Raw genomic sequence first — 13450 nt, forward strand, 5'->3', positions numbered from 1 at the left:
GCTGCCGGCTGGGGGCACGGCGGGGGAAAAAGGACAAGGAAGAGATTAGGACCTCATGGACCATCAGAGCAAGGAAAACTGCTGCCTGGGCACCGGGGTCTTTGCTGTCTTTGTTTTCACTTGGGAGGGGGAGAACTGAACTAGAGGGCAGGAAGGGATTGCGGTCGTAGAGAGTTCAGCTTTTCCTTGGTCATTCCTTTCTTCCTTTGAATATAAGAAAAAAAATCCCCAACCACAGTCCTCCTCAGCTGCCCTGAGGGATGGCACAGGGCTGGCTTGACCCAGAGCTTTTAATGATAGCATTGTATCAGGAGAGACAGATCGTGGGTTGGACATACCCAAAGCACCAGCATTGCGTAAAGCTCAACCTCCCCCTCGCATTCCCGTTATCCGGGCCCTGCCGATACAGGCCCAAAGGCACGGCAGGGCTGTGGGAGGGTGTGGAAAGGTGCTCCGGTCCCCGGCACTGCCGATCTGCTGCAGCGACAGACCCGAAGTGCCAGGCCCCCAGAGATCCAGCTGTGGCCCTTCCTGAAGGGGCACCACTTCCTCGCTCCATGGATTTTTACAACGTGCTTTTCTAAAGCCTCGCATGCCCCTTTGGACAGAATCCCACACTTCTTTCCCTCTTCTGCCCCAGTGCCTTACCACTCAGGAGGGGCTGTGTGTTGCCTGGGGTGCTCAGTTAGGTCAGAAGGATTAAAATGAAAGCAAAGCCAGGTGCTTCAGGTATTATACCCTCCCCTGAACCCCCCCCCAGTCACCCGTTTACCACAGCTCCCTACTCTAAGGTTTCCCACCGGTGATTTCAGAGACACACAGATATCTGTGTGACAGGGATGCTGTTAATAAAAATTAATGGGTGTGATGCACCGAATTACAAGCACAGAAAGTCTCCAATACCTTCCACAGCAGTTAGCCTGAGAGTACACCATGTTGCCAGGTCTGCCTCTCTCTCTAAGTGACTATCTTCAGTAACACACCTTCAAGACTCACCTGAGATCACACATACACGTCTACAGCAAAGCAGGATAGGACCTGGTCCTACTGAGCCAAAATGCAGCACCCCAACTGCCTCCGAGCTCAGCTGACCCAAGAACTTTGGTGCCCAGCTCCAGGAAACATCTCCCCCACGGGTCACTCTGCCAAGAGCTGTCAGAACACATTTCAAGCCACAGCATGCCATCAGCCCTGGAACAGAAAAGGTCTCGCTGTGGGACCACAGCTTCTCTGACTGCAGCAGCAGATATCTTGGCCCAGGGGATGATCCCTTGAGGACCTACAACCAGGTATCCTTATTTCCCCCATAACGGGGGTAAGAAGCTGAGACTTGATGCTATGTCAAGATCCTGGTCATTCCCCCACTGCAGAGAGACCCCAGCGGCACCGGGGAGCTGGATCCCTTTAGGCTGCTGAAGCAGGGAGTAATACCACTGCAAGGGAGGGCACAGGCATCTGTTTTCCAGCCCTGTGCATCTGAATTACTTATATCACCAATAAAGCTGCTCGGAGTCGCTGTGGATGCAAGTCAGCTTTCTTACACCCTGGGGCTGGGAGATTTCCAAATGACATCCGTTCTCTATAGGGCTGCTTTTAATGCAGATATACTGCGGCACAACCTCCAAGTACAGTCAGGGGGAGCGGGGGTGAACCATCTTTGGGGAAAATAATACCCACATTTATGTCTTCCAGGGGGAAGGATGGGGGTGGGTGGCAGGAACCATTTGGCCTGTGCCCAACACATGCAGCCAACCTTCCCGTCTGTAGGATGCCATGCAGGCAGACCCTCCAGCACCCTCACAGCCATGTGCCTGGGGTCTGATTTTCCCTGTGGGAAGGGGAGAAAGGTGCCTCAGATGATCTGCAATGTGGTGTCCAGGACTTTGTAGGGTGGTGCCACTCAGACAGGGACACTGCCAGCGCCACTGGCCGTCACCGCTGTCAAGGCTTTATGCGGGCAGGGATGGCTTCTCCCTGGGTGAGCCAGGATTTCCAGCTGCCTGTGAAAAAAATCAGAGGGTTTTGTACATGTGCAAAAGCTGAAACTTAGCGAGCAAGATGTTAATTCGTGAGGGGAAAATAGGCCATATTTATGTAACTGAAAAGCTGCAGTGAAGGCTACAGATCCAATGGGAGAGGAGCCTATGCTCAGGGCTAGTGACAAGCACCGCTATTCACTCGGCTTTGTCGAGAGCTCCAGTAGCTGCATATTCATCGCCCGACACCCCAGAGAACCAGCTTTGAGGCTTTCCAGGCTAAGAATAGAGGTCTTGTTGTGTTTGCTGCTCCACGGTCTGGGTTTTGTCCGGGATTAGAGGCACCGGGGCATGGCAGCATCCATGCACGCCTGCGAGTGGTGCCGGGCGCTCGGCTCAGCAGGGGTGCAGAGCGACAAATAAAGGGTGAATTCATTCACAGCCACACAGGATAGCATTAGTGCTGGCCCTGTGCTCGCAGAGACATCCCCCGTGGTGGATGGGGCACTCACAAAACACGACTCCCCTGTGCACAGATGAAACCCAGACATCTTCCAAAGCAGGGACAGCTTTGGGGCAGTGCCATGACTGAAATTAGCAGCTCGTCCTGGCTGTAAAGCCTGATGGCGTGGATCCACCTTGGGAACCCTGCTCCCTGCAGGGGCAGACAGCTTTACCAACAGTCCTGCCCATGACATTTCCCTCTCCTTCCCCCTCACACACACATGTTTTGCCCTACTGAGAAAGGTCAGGAATCCAGCAATACAAATATAAACCCCAGAGCTGGTCCCTCCGGTGTTTCTCAGATGCTCCAAACCCTAAGAGGTCTTTTAGCTCCAGATAACATGATGGGGTAGCGCTGGTGTTGGTGGGAAACAGCATGGTACTGCTACTCATCTAGCTTTGAATCAGGGACCCTGCTGAGGACCCTTATTGGCTAAAATGGGCTTGCAAATGGCAGAAAAGGCAAACTCTCTGCCATGGGGAAACCAAAAGAAAAAACACTGAATTTTGGCTGCTTGTGTAGCTTGTTCCACAAGTCCCTGGCCCTGGGGCATGATCCTGGACACCTCTCTGAAGGCAGCAGGAGATGATTTCCATCTGCCATGAGGAAACCAAAAGAAAAAGCACTGAATTTTGGCTGCTTGTGTAGCTTTCAGTTCCACAAGTCCCTGGCCCTGGGGCATGATCCTGGACACCTCTCTGAAGGCAGCAGGAGATGATTTCCAGAAAGGATGGTGACGCAGGGCATCGACCGCAGACGGCTGTATCGTAACTTCTGTGCGGCTGGAGTCGAGCTGGCAGGTAAGGGAGACCACCACAACACAGGGGACCGACAGACTGCAGGCTACAACCAATATTAAGTGCTGTTTCCAAATAAATGAAGAAAGAAATGGGGTTTTTTGTGACATACAAGGAAAAGCTCTGCAAAACAGATTGATCTCCTGAGGGAAAGCATAGTCCCTGCACAAGGTCTTTCTTGCTAAAACATCACGTAACAGAGAACTGTTTTGGGAAAAGACTCTTGAGATAACCTCTTTCTCTCTTAAAGCAAATGCCCCTGGAAGCAACACTCCTAGTAAAGCATTTCTGGAGAAAAAGTCTTTAAAAAAACCTCTGCTATTAATTCTGCATTTACCCTTGCTGCAGCAGCCACACACAGAGCTCAGAGGTGAGCCATCATCTTCCAATGCTCCTTCCTAATCACAACTGAGAAGGATATAACAACGTTCCTGCTGCTCTCTCATTTCCTTCGGCTGTAGCTTGCCGCTCGCTCATCCACCCCGCTGTGAGCAGCGACTCTGCAAAATGTGTTTTGGAGTCGTGCTCTGGCTTTGTGGTGCACACCGACAGAGGCCTTCCCATCTGTCGCTGTTTGTTTAGGCCTTGCGCTGCTGAACTAACATCTGGGGAAACTGCTGAGCCTCTATCTAAAGAGCAGCACACCTGGAGAGGAGTCGGCCGTGTCTTCATCCTCTGTGCAAGACGGTGTGACCCAAGTACCATTTGGCAAAGAACAAGTGACCCAAGAACTAAGTCATCCCTCTCTGCAGCCCAGAGTGTCGCACTCGGATGCTCTCACGACACTGGCCAAGATACACCAACACAGTCCAGCCATTTTGACCCCGAGAACTGGCCCACGGGCAGGTCAATTTGCCTTTTGGATTTCTGTCACTGCAGCCCAGCAAAACCTGGAGCCATGCTGGGAGGCAGCAGAGAGCCCCTTCTAAGCAGCCGTGAGTTGGGAAGGTCTGTGCCCTAGGAGGACAGACAAGGCAGCCCACAGAATCAACACCAGTGAAGAGATGGGGCTGGCTTTGGTACCTGAGGTTGGCTATAGCCCTGCTCCCTCCCTGCCAGCCCAACCCATTGCCTGACATCAACACCAATACCTGCTTAGTCCTCACCAACACAGCCTCCAAGACTGGGCACAGCGTTATCCTCTCTCTGTAACCTTCCACCACCTCTCCAAGGGCTTCAACACTGTCCAAGGGCCCAATGCCTAAGTTCCATGCAGCTCAGCTCCCTAAAATAAGCAGAAGAAATTGCCAAGAAATGAAAACAGATACAAAATAGAGCTATGCCAGACAAGACAAAGTTACAGGATTGTTGCAGCTTGCAGATTCAAGGGGAAAAACAGCAATATTGAAATTGTATAGGAAATACGGAGGCAGAAGACAGCAACCAAGCACCATTAAGGATCTGCTGCAGGGAATACTGAAGACCAATCCTTCTGCTCCTGACAATGGCTCCAGGACAAGCAAAGACTCTTTGGATGTCTTAGGGAGTGGAGGGTGGAAGCACGCTAACACTGGGTCCAGCAGCTTGTTAAACCCAACCTGCTCTCACTGTGTGCTAAAGCCATAAAGCTAAATTCATTAGCCAAGTGGTGCATATCCTGTTTGCAGTCTCCTTATACATTACTAAAGATGTCCAAACAAGGTGACCCACAGAAAGAATGTGCTCTTAAAACACGGTGTTGGGAACACGATCATCCGCTGGGTCTGTAAGGTTAAATCTGAGAGAAATATGCAGTGAGATTAAGTGGAAAAAAAAATAAAATAGAAGAATGGACTTCTATAACTTCCTGAATGTCACCATCTCCCCCTCTTGGAAAACATCAACACCTACTAAAGAAGACAGAGTGGACAAATGTAGAACTGTCACAGCACATCAGCTTAACGGGTCAGCTCTGCACGGGTCAGGCGTTGTGCTTCAGGACAGCACCACACGAGACACCAGAAAGAACCCAATTTATTCACTCGATCAACTCTCTCACACCACTCTCTGCCTTTGCTGCTCGCAGCCAGGAGAAAAACAGCTTTTCCGTATCAAAGGGAATCATTTGACACCCAAGTCACGAGGCAGCGAGCGAACAGCACTGCTCTTCGCCGCTCCAGAAGCACAGACTGGGAGTTACAGCAGCACGCAGGTTGTCTTCAAGGGCAAACCCCAACATCGGGAATTGTAGCCGAGACCACACCACACTGAGCAAAGCCAAGAGACAGCAGCGCGTGTTTTGCATGACTGTTTACACCCCAGAGTGGTATTTGCTTTTTCACAACAGGACAAGCTTGTTGACTCATGTTTAGGCTTGTGACCCAGTATAAACACCAGCAGTTTCTGCTGTCACAACAGCCGCTCGCTCGCTGCTGTCTACAGAGCTGGTTCTTGCCTCCTAAATACAGCAACCTGCATTTATCTTCATTGCACTGCATCCCGGTTTTTCCATGACCATCTCTCCGTTTCTCAAGGTTTGAATCCCAGCCATATGCCTCTCCCAGTAGCCTGCAGATTCTCCAAGTTTATACTGGTTTGTTAATAAATACACGAAACTATATTTTCTATTCACCATCCGAGATTGAAAGAAATGTTCCTGGGACAAGCACCTGAAAATACACATCGAATTCCCTCTGATAATATCATCCAAACATTTTGTATTCAGTTTCATCTAGAGTCACAGTAGGTATGACTATGCCAAAAAGCCTTTGGTATTTGTCACATATCGCCTCTCTTCTAGCAACAAGCCCTTTTAATCTTGTTCTAGGATGATATTACTTTGGTTTGATATTACTTTTCTCAAAAAACCCACGTGGTTTACTTGTCCAACGTCTTCCCGAATGCCTTTGCTTGAGATTTTTCTTCTTCTGTAAAAGAAAATAAAACCAATCTGTAATTACCCAGGTCCCCTTTTTATTCCTTCTAGAGACAGGTACTGCACAACTTTTACAGCAGCCAGGTGGCTCACCTATCCACCACGATTTGTCAAAAATCACCACAAATTATTCTTCAGATAGCTTTTTAATACATTTCCTGACACCCAGACAGCTTGAGCCCACCTGATTTCCCAAGAGCCTTATTCTAAGCAGAGCTCTCACTACTTGCCACTATCACTAGCAGTGCTAGTTAGCAATTCTCTCTCTCGAACTTTTCAACAGTGACTAGTATGAAAAAAATAAAGCATTAAACACCTTGGCCTTCCTGACATTGTTTTCAAGAGGTCTTTCTGTTCCCAGGATTATCCCACGCGTACATTAACAGTACGAGGAGGACCAAGGAAAGTGCTGACCTGCTCATCTGTCGTGCTTACCGGCACTGCTGAAAGGAAGCGTTGTCACAGACATAACAAGTATTTCTTAAATTAAGCGATTGTGACAAAGCAAAAAGCATTTTTCCTGCAGGCTTAGAGATATAAACTAATCCTATGGTTACAAAGGGAGAATTGTGGTTGTTCATTTAACAGTGGCGCTTTAGGGCTCTGTCATCAAAGGCTTTGCTGAAGAGGCAAGCTCAGAGTCAGGCAACCTGGAAGACACTAAACTCCAGTATCGAAACAGAAACCTCAGGGATAAAATTAAGACTCATTTGGCCGTGCAAGCTGTGCAGCACAGGCCAACCGCACCATCCATCAAACATTAAAAAAGGCAAACACCACCAGTTAAGTGGTAAGCACTTGTATAGTCTCAGACTGCCTGCAAACAGATTTGGCTGCGCCCATGGAGCTGCCAGGAGGCATTGCCTCCTGAAGCCCCTGCCTGTGCCTGCAGCAGGGACCGCAGCGCCTAAGGGGATCGGAGGGAGTCATTCACAGACAGAGGAGAAATCTGAGACAGCAGCATGAGCAACCCTAGCTACAGCAAAGAAAAAAATAAACAAACAAAAACCAAACCGAACCAAAACAAACCTACAGCGGTTCAAAAGCAAGGTTAAGTGAAACGCAAGAGCTGCCAAAGAGGTCATAAAAGTACTACGCTCAATTAGAAACATCCTCCTGCTCAGCAGCACCACACTCAAAACAAGGCGAGCAAAGCAACTCAGCCTCCTGATCATCCTCATTGTTTCTTCTTTTACGGCACCAGGGCGGGCACAGCCTTCATCAGACTTTTGGGGAGACTTCTCCTCAATTTTACTTATCCTCCAGGTATACTTAATAGATAAATGTATACACAGAATATTGTGTTCAATTCTGGGCCCCTCAGTTCAAGAGGGACAGGCAGTTGCTTGAAAGAGTCCAGTGCAGAGCCACAAAGATGATCAAGGGAGTGGAGCATCTCCCTTCTGAGGAGCGGCTGAGGGAGCTGGGGCTCTTTAGTTTGCAGAAGAGGAGACTGAGGGGAGACCTCATTCATGTTTATAAATATTTAAAGGGTGAGTGTCACGAGGATGGAGCCAGGCTCTTCTCGGTGACAAACAATGATAAGACAAGGGGTAATGGGCACAAACTGGAACACAGGAGGTTCAACCTGAACATGAGGAAAAACTTCTTTACAGTGAGGGTGCCAGAGCATGGCCCAGGCTGCCCAGAGAGGTTGTGGAGTCTCCTTCTCTGCAGACATTCAAAACCCGCCTGGCCGTGTTCCTGTGTGACCTGCTCTGGTGATCCTGCTCTGGCAGGGGTTGGACTGGATGAGCTTTCGAGGTCCCTTCCAACTCCTGAGATTCTGTGATTCTGTGAAATGAACACTATAAACCAAATTTCATGTTAAATACCGTTTTCTGACTATTGGTTTATTTGTCAAACTGTGTAAAATTTCTGCAAGTGCACATTACACGATGTCAGCTCTCAATAATACAATGTATGGTGCCACAGAAGATATAAACAAACACACATTGTATACCTCCTGCTTTTAGTTACAAACTACCAAGGAAAACAATTGCAATCCACATTACAATTCCAAGGGGAACAGTAACCCCTAGGAAAACACACAAAAATCTCTGTCACTGGCTAAAGACCAGCTCCAGTATTTCCTACTGTTGCATGACAGATTCTGATTGTTTTGACAATTTCCAGTACTTTTAAACCTCCCTTGGCAGGAGCCACAAGATGGCAGCATGAATTAACTGCGCATTTTACTTGAAGTCAGCTTAAGCAGTCTTCATCCCCATATTCCCCACATATTGGTCACTCCTATTCCTCACCTGTGTTGCAGCAGCTGCTTATGAGACCATGCAGTGCCCAAAAACTGGTCCTGGTTGAAATGAAGTGCTGCTTACTGAGCATCCCTCAAATGCTTTAATTGGCGCTGCTAAGGAAACAGAGAGGAGCAGAAGAGGGGGATGGAAACATCCTTAACATGAAGGAAAAGGTCTGCAGGCTCGCAACTTGGATTGAAAGAGAAGGTTGTCCAGGTAGAATTAATAAAATGATAAACGCACAGAAACTGCCTCTCAGAAAGCATCGTTCCAGCTGAATGCCATTCTGACTACAAAGAACCTCTGTACATTAATTTACTCAGCGTAGTAATTTAAGTGGTGAGCCTACTCTTAATGGGTGTTTATATTCGTTCCTATTTATCTCATGTTCCACAAATGAGGTTAGTAACAGCACGCCAGACATTTACTTCATGTGGCTCCTGCAATTACATTAAAACCAGCAAGCTCTCTCCAAAGGCAGTTGTGGGAAGAGCTCGGTCTCGTGTATTTCTGTAACAGCTGCGCTAAAATTATGCTGGATCTGTCTTTAGTTATACAGTGGAAATGTGAAACGAGAATGCATGGTTTCATATGCTTTCATTTCGAATTCTATTTAAAGCATTCTTGAGACTTTTACAAGACATCCTAAACATCCAAATCAAGCTCTTGCCTTCCACAATTGCTTTTGTAAACTTTTACCATGAATATTACATAGCACTTTTTAACTAAACTCCAGCATTTTTCCCCTCGTAAAGCAGCACGTGAGGTCAGAGATGGGTTTGCTTTCTAGGTGAGCTGTTACAGCATCCCTAGGATACTCCCCCTGGACAAGACCTCGTGTGACCTTGATCCCGTCAGCCTGTAACCCACCCACCTCTCCTACTTGTTCTCCAGTACGTTTGTCCAGAGCCGCAAAAAACCAGCATTGAACCATTACCAGGAGCTGTGTCGCCCACAAGAGATATCATATCCATTTTGCTCTGGACACGATTGTTTTGCCAGTCAAAGTGAAGCAACGCTGTTTGAAAGGATTGGAGTTGTTTGGTATCACCCTTCTCAGAGCCCTGGCACTGTAATTGCTGTCAAATTAGTTCTGTTCATGCTACAAGAAAGAAAAAAACCACTAAACATTTAAGGCTTTTATTTCACAGAACCGTACTGGATGTCTTTTTTTCTTTAACACACAAATAAAGATCTAATGACAAGACAAACTGAATAGATGACAAATGAGGAGCCTACATTTCGATGGACACCATCAAAAAGCTGAAGCCGTCTACAATTCTCTTCAAATTGCTAGGCAAACAAGTGAAATTATTAGGACTGAGAGTGTTTTAAGTCTATCACTCTCTAAATAGAGGATAATATAGATATTAAAAAAATCCAATAGTACACTGAGATTGTTATTCCAGAGAATAACAGGCCCCTTGTACTAACTGTTCTCAGAAATGCTTTTATACCATTGGCTTTGATTTACACCTGCTATCTGGGAAAGCGCAATCTGTCACCAAAGCTTGCTGCTTCATTTTTCAGTTACTTCCTCATCTTTCTGATATTAGTTTTAAAAAATACAAATTAAGTGAAGTGCACTGGTAGCAGTAGCTTGTGCACCAAAAGAGTTACTAACCAGTACCTTTACACAGGACAGAGCAGAAGGTGAAGGTTGATGAATACAAACAGTAATACATATAATGTTTATAAATATTTAAAGGGTGAGTGGTCACGAGGATGGAGCCAGGCTCTTCTCGGTGACAAACAATGATAAGACAAGGGGGAACGGACACAAACTGGAACACAGGAGGTTCCACTTCAATTTGAGAAGAAACTTCTTCTCAGTGAGGGTGACAGAGCCCTGGCCCAGGCTGCCCAGAGAGGTTGTGGAGTCTCCTTCTCTGCAGACATTCAAAACCCGCCTGGACGCCTTCCTGGGTAACCTCATCTGGGTGTTCCTGCTCCGGCAGGGGGATTGGACTGGATGAGCTTTGGAGGTCCCTTCCAATCCCTGACATTCTGGGATTCTGTGATATGAAAAATAAATTTAAAAAAAGACTCCAAACAGCCTACAATGGCATCAACTTTTGGCCACTTCAGCTGTTGATGGGTGTATGGAAATTCTGCTGGCAGCACAAGAGGGATGCAGTGATTGCCACAGGAAGGCAGGTGAAGTTGCCTAAAACCGTACAGTTTAAAGTTGGTATGATTGAAAAACAGAGGACATTAATTCATGAAGTGATGACCGGAATGGAAAACACAGAAGAAATTTGAGTGTTCATTCCTTCTAATAACCTACATGGGATGGTACCGTGTGAAATGATCAGGTGAGAGATTTAAATTGAGTAAGAGGAAGTACTTTGTAGATTAATGCATAATCTAAACACACCTCATGGCTACAAAAATACAAATATATTTAAAATATGACCAAATTAATGGGAGAACCATCCATGATCACAGAATCATAGAACATTAGGGATTGGAAGGGACCTCAAAAGCTCATCCAGTCCAATCCCCCTGCCGGAGCAGGAACACCCAGATGAGGTTGCACAGGAAGGCGTCCAGGCGGGTTTTGAATGTCTGCAGAGAAGGAGACTCCACAACTTCTCCGGGCAGCCTAATAATGCTAATAATAATGCCTAATAATGCTCTTCTTCAACTCTACTTTAGGCTTACAGTAAACACAAAGGCTATCACTGCATAAGAAGAAAGTTGGAGCCTAATGGATTATTAGAGCAAATGTGTCCAATTCAACTGAATATACCCATCACAGAGCTCTGTTTGCTGTAAAATTGTGGCTGGCACAGCTGGTGGCAGCATGTAATCAACATTTTTTTAATTACATAAAACAATGCTTTGGAAAAGAATATCAAAATAAAAACAAACAATAAAACCCCCAAACTAGAACACAAGCCTAAAACAAGAGCCCAAACATTTAGAGGTGAAGTCATGCGAAGATTAAACAGGCCACTTCCATCCGCTGAGGCGGCCGTTGGTTGTCTGTGCCTTTGCTGCGTAGCGGGCATCCTCAGCAGGTGCCTGGTCGCATACACCAACAACAGCAAGCGCGGTCAAAACAAACCATCGTGCAAGAAACTAATGGTATAAAGTAAGCAAAGAAAAAACCAGAAACCCTTACATTTCAGAGCATAAACTCTCCTTATCCCCCTGCTTTTACCAATATAGGCTCTTCTTCTAAGAGTGCCTGCATTCACTAGATGCTGGACATCAGTGCAGCATCACCTGCTGCCGTACCTGCTCCATTCCTCCCAGTGGGAGAGATGCAAGTGAAACACAGCAGCGGAGCCATGCCTTCCTGCAGCTGGAGATAAGGAAGGTAAACACTTACCCAGTAAGCATGTGTCTCCACCACACGCATGTACCAAGCACCACCTCCTGCTCATGTGCAGCAGCGCTGGGTCTAGAAGTGCAGCTCCAGAAGTAGCTTTGTGCATGCAAGTCACATCCTCTGGCTTCCACTGCGGTGAATGTCCTTGCATCAGGTCTGAGCTAAGGTCCCCATGCTCTCCAAAAAGGAAGAGAAGTGTATACAACATCCTTGTGTCAGGCTTAGGCTACAGGAGAGTGACGGTACAGAGCAGTAGTTCTCTCCCTTTTCCCCAGGGAGTAAAAGAGCGGGTACAAATCCAGCTGCAAACAGCTGAAAGCATTCTTTGAAAATTTCTAGTGACTTGTTACTAATTATATTTTCATACAGCACTGGGCTGTTTTCACAGAACTGGGAATTAATCAGCATCCTGAACCTCTGGGTATCTGCAGCACGGGATGACACAAAGCTGCTGTGTAGTTCTACTGTAATTTAGCTAACTCTAGAGAGAGAGATACCCACACAATACGGGATTAAACTCCAACTTGAGTTTGAAAACAGTTCCTGTCTTTATAGCAGTTTGTACAAAACCCTTGTGGCCAAACTCACCCAAGCCCTCTGGGATGGCTGAAAGCAAACGCTGCATCCATCCAACCTGAAGTACTCTGGACAGGCTTGGAAACTTTTCAGAAAAAAACCCAAAACAAATAAAAACCCCACACTTTGGCTGCTGAGAATCCCACCAGCATGCTACATTCCTGTTCTGGAAGGGGAAATAAATACTGAAACACACCAGAAACTTCATCCTGATGTTACAAAAAGGTAATACAAACTTACTAGAGGGTTGTTCCAGTCAAGTCTATTGAAACATACACTGAGCCAGCTCCCTTTCAAGCGAGAAATAAACTCTCCATTTTGCCAGCATTTTGTTCCCATCTAACAGAAGAAAATCAGCAAGCTGGCAGGGTTAAAGGAATACAGAGGCCTTACATACAACTCCCATTTCTGCAGGAGCACTCCCTGTAAAAGCCTATCACCTACCCTAACATTCACATCCCGTGTATGGTAGTCATGAAGTTCTCCTGAGTTGAGAAGGCCATGTCAGGGAACGCATTCAACCATCACAGGTTGATCCATACCAGCAAAGACCCAAACCACATCCTCAGGCAGCACCCACGTCCTGCAGGTGATTCTGTTCCCAACAAAGCCAACTCCTGTAGGGTCAAGTACCCAGAGGCTGGGCAATTCTCTTGCCCATCCTATCTACACACACACATTGAAAAGAGGATGAAGAGCAAGCAGCAGTGTCATGATGACACGTGGAAATCACTGCAGGAATCCAGAAATAGCACCAATATAGGTTTTGTTACTAATTTTATGTGCATACATACTGCAGCACGGGAGGCTGCTCTGCCTGCTCTGTTTGGTCCAAATTAGCAGTATAAATCTGTTCATCAACTTCACAAGAGTCCTTCAGGGTGCCTGTCCAAAGAGCAAGCAGTAATACAACTAGCGCAGGCAGACTCCTCCCGGTGTTGGAGGTACCAGAAATGCCAGCCTGGCACACAGAGTCGTCTCTGATGGACGTTGTGCTTAACTGCAATAGCGGTTTTAACATCTACTTTCAGGATCACAGCCCAGCACCTTTTCCCCAGCAAACCTAAGATACTGGTCTGTGATATTCCTCCTACCAAAATATGGAGCCAAGCACACCAACTTACACAGAATCACAGAATCGCTCGGT

This window comes from Mesitornis unicolor, unplaced genomic scaffold, assembly GCF_000695765.1.
Source record: "Mesitornis unicolor isolate BGI_N332 unplaced genomic scaffold, ASM69576v1 scaffold8381, whole genome shotgun sequence".
Lineage (NCBI taxonomy): Eukaryota > Metazoa > Chordata > Aves > Mesitornithiformes > Mesitornithidae > Mesitornis > Mesitornis unicolor.